This window comes from Notothenia coriiceps, unplaced genomic scaffold (assembly GCF_000735185.1).
Source record: "Notothenia coriiceps isolate Sejong01 unplaced genomic scaffold, NC01 NC01_scaffold00008051, whole genome shotgun sequence".
Classification (NCBI taxonomy): domain Eukaryota; kingdom Metazoa; phylum Chordata; class Actinopteri; order Perciformes; family Nototheniidae; genus Notothenia; species Notothenia coriiceps.
This window is the reverse complement of record NW_011340752.1, coordinates 442,644-447,190: the sequence shown is the minus strand read 5'-3', so window position 1 is coordinate 447,190 and position 4,547 is coordinate 442,644.

Genomic DNA, 4,547 nt, shown 5'->3' with positions numbered 1-4,547 from the left:
CAGAGAGTGAATACACATAGGCCCAATCCCAAACCACTCCCTCGACCCTACCCCTACCAGAACTCCGTCTGTAGCCACACTCGCAGCTCAACGAGGCTCCCTCCTGTCAGATGGAGGGAGTAAATACAGCGGCAAGCTTTGGGGCGGCCTCCCTTCTCTCTGGCAGAAACAGGTAATGCCGTAACTGTATGTAACAACGGTTTCAAATCAGCATCTCTTAAAAAAAATTTTTTAATTAATAACTCAAATAAAACCGGAAGACAGAGAAGAAGAACAGACTCCGTGATATAAACAAACAACAAATAGCGTCTCCGTTCCATTTTCACTCTCGTCCATCGAAAACATGTCTCGTGCGATACTGGAGCTATCAGCCTTTGGAGTGTTGCTTGCGGAAGACATTCTTCGTGCCTTCTTAAAGCGTTTGTTTACGTCCCTCACTTCCGTTTCACTTCTCATGCACTGATTCGCTAGCTGAACAGCGAGTGATTTATTTGGCCCGACTGCCCGACCCGACGCATGGCCGATTCAACATGAAAGGCCAAATAAGGCGTGTCACGGCCGAGGGTGCGGGACACACCAAATTGAGTTTGGGCGACAGGGCACGCTTCGAAAACGGCTAAAATCGGCTTGGTGTATCCGGGCCTTTAGGATCGGAGGGGTCGAGGGAGTGGTTTGGGATTGGGCCATACATCCATGCTGCAGACTCGCTGTTTGAGGGCTTAATAGCCCACTCCCCCTCCACACCGCTCCACACTCGTTGGTTTGGGACAGCCCTCAATATGGCGGACCCTCCGCGCGAACGCACAAACGGAGGGGTAGGGTGTAGGGGACGGTTTGGGAATGGGCCATACTATATATAGATGCTGTATGAGAAACCAATGTGATTTTGGAACATTGAACAATGTAAATCTATTCTAGTAGACCTCAACAATGGAATCATGTTCAGTAGAAATGGCCATGTCATGGGACCTTTAATGTTTTGCTACTTTGTTCTTTTACTCCACTAAATGTATTTCATACCTATAGTTACAGCTTTGCAGTTTGGGTTTAATAATGTGAAATATAATCAACACCAGCTGTGATAAACACATTACAGCATCAATAATTATAATCAAAACATATCATATATATTATAAGAAAATGGGCCAATTTGCATAATGAGTGCTTTTACTTTTGGCACTTTAAGTATATTGTGATACCAATACTTGTGTACTTTTACTTGAGTAACATTTGCAATGCAGGTATTTTACTTGTAACAGAGTATTCCTACACTCTGGAATTTATACTTTTACTTAAAGTGGACCTATCATGCTATATTTGAATAATATATTGTAGGGCCATACCTACTTGTATATAAAACATGTCTGCGAAGTATTTTTTTCAAAATACCAAACAGATCATGCATTTTAGCCATGCCTCATTTCACTCTATTTGCTCTTTTTTAGCCCTGTTTTTGCAAGGGCTGAATCTGTGAGAAGTCTTCTTCGCTGCTTTTGTGGCAGACTACAGCGCCACCTACAGGCCTGGCATATGTACAACAGCGTCTCCAGCGCTTTCGAACGGCAATGGCCGTGGCTGTCTCCTCCTGATAGGTGGAGAGTTGCCCATATAGGCGGAGCTCTTCGTTTCTGACGTCAGAGATATTTCAAATGTGGATCAGTCTGTATCAGATCCGTTGCAGCCCCATTTTTAGAGATTTGGGTATGGAGGAAAAGAGAGAGGGTTGTGTTTTTTGACACTTGGTGAGTTCCCTGACAAACCGGGGACACATATTCATGTATAAAAGACGTACAAAAGTGCATTTTGCATGATAGGTCCCCTTTAAGTACAAGCTGAGTATTTCTTTCACCTCGTCAAACGCCTGGACTTATAAGACACCTTAAAAGTAGTGCAGTAGTGGAACATTAATAAACATAACTTCATATATAAGACTCTGTATATTTTTATTTGCATATGTTTCACAATGTATTGTTGCTAAACTATAAAGTTGGATACAAATAGAAAGTACAAAAAAACTCATCACTCAAGTACAGCTCTTGAATAAATGTTACCTGTTTCTTTTATATACTGGCGTCACAATCATTGTACTATATACAGTGGGGCAAAAAAGTATTTAGTCGGCCACCAATTGTGCAAGTTCTCCCACTTAAAAAGATGAGAGTCCTGTCATTTTCATCCTAGGTATACCTCAACTATGAGACAAAATAAAAAAAAAAAAGATACAGAAAATCACTGTCTGATTTTTAAAGAATTTATTTGCAAATTATGGTGGAAAATAAGTATTTGGTCACCTACAAAAAAACAAGATTTCTGGCTCTCACAGACCTGTAACTTCTTCTTTAAGAGCCTCCTCTGTCCTCCACTTGTTAACTGTATTAATGGCACCGGTTTGAACTCGTTATCAGTATAAAAAACACGTGTCCACAACCTCAAGCAGTCACACTCCAAACTCCACTATGGCCAAGACCAAAGAGCTGTCAAAGGACACCAGAAACAAAATTGTTGACCTGCACCAGGCTGGGAAGACTGAATCTGCAATAGGTAAGCAGCTTGGTGTGAAGAAATCAAATGTGGGAGCAATTATTAGAAAATGGAAGACATACAAGACTACTGATAATCTCCCTCGATCTGGGGCTCCAAGCAAGATCTCACCCCGTGGGGTCAAAATGATAACAAGAACGGTGAGCAAAAAACCCAGAACCACACACGGGGACCTAGTCAATGACCTACAGAGAGCTGGGACCAAAGTAACAAAGGCTACCATCAGTAACACACTACGACGCCAGGGACTCAAATCCTGCAGTGCCAGACGTGTCGCCCTGCTTAAGCCAGTACATGTCCAGGCCCGTCTGAAGTTTGCTAGAGAGCATTTAGATGATTCAGAAGAGGGTTGGGAGAATGTCATATGGTCAGATGAAACCAAAATAGAACTTTTTGGTAAAAACTCAACTAGACGTGTTTGGAGGAGAAAGAATGCTGAGTTGCATCCAAAGAACACATCCCGACGTCTCCTGCTTCTTGGCCTTGGTCACACTGGACGCAGTTCTTACGTGCTACTTGGTCGTCGGCTGAAGTCTTTGCGGTGTGTTCCAGTGTGACCAAGGCCAAGAAGCAGGAGACGTCGGGATGTGTTCTTTGGTGTCAGTTTGGTGTGTCAGGGCCTTAAGTCATTTAGAGATAATAGCCTGAATTCATTCTCGGTTTCACAGTCAGATAATCCTTTCCCTATCTTAATCTGTCTCATAATAAAACAAAACACAATGGCAGTAAAACGAAATAAAAATACTTCAGTAATACCCAGACAGGCTGAAGGCTATCAACCTGGCTAAATCTTCTTTAATTATGACATAAAACTCTAAATCACACATATTTGGATGAAACCCTTTAACCTGCCAGAGGCTTTGTTCTGCAGACCCAACAAACAATGGATTAAATAGAAATGATTCCTTTGGTTTTGGCGTCAAGGCAGTAACTCATAATGAACTCCTTGATGAATAAAAAACAACATAACACACATTGGTTAAAAATATTTAGCATGTAGAGATTTAGAGATGAATGTATTCCCTCTTTCTCAGTAAATTAATAATTTCAATAATTTTATCTCAAAATAAGACAAAAAAGTAAACCATAGCACTAAGACTAAATGCTGAACCTACACTGGATGGAATAGATAGTATTCAATTTGACTGACTGTTTGGTGAGACAGAGACATAGCCTATAGGCAGACTAAAAATAACTAATTCAGAGCGGGAATTAATTAAAACTCATTTATATCTGCACGAGCCATACATGTGTAGTCCCATCCCATCCATTAATGTAGGCCTACTGCTTGTTAACGTGTGGAGACACTTAGAATGTATTGTCATGTCATACCTTCACTGCAGACTCAGTTCAATTCAATTGTCAAGACTTGGGGTCGATACCTGAGTTTCACGCTCCATGCTGTCCTTCTCTGTTGTTCGCAGACACACTTTATAAACCGTATTTTATAACTTTCCGATTTTCCTACCAGCATTCCGTAGTTTACGGTTCCTAAGCACGGACCGAAAGACGAGCAGGTTTCCCAGGACATCCACTACAGTAGTGAAGATCAGCACGGTGGCCAGAACCGCCGTTGCCCAGGCAGGACGCGCTGCCCCCGGGCTCGGCTCCGGTCCCTGTCCGGAACGACTCTTCAACAGCGACTCATCCTCCAGCATGTCCATAGTCTCTCTTCCCGCCTCCCTCACACCCCACAGTGGGTGTGAGAGGACGAAAGCATACTTCTAACTGTGACAGCAAAAAAATATGTGGCTGCAGGTTTTCCCTGCCATGTCACAGAATGCGGAGCCTCCCCGCCGTCCCGCAGCCTGTCCCCCCGGAGCGGACCGCGGCCCGCCCGGACCCAGACAGCGCAGGGACCCTGGGGGTGGGAGCAGAGATGCGCAGCCTGAATTTCCACACCTCCTCCTCCACCTATTTCTCTATTCCTCCCCCTGCTCTGTCTCACCATATAATAGCTCCTCTTCTCTGCCTCTCCAGACCATGCTTCAGAACACCCCCCCCCC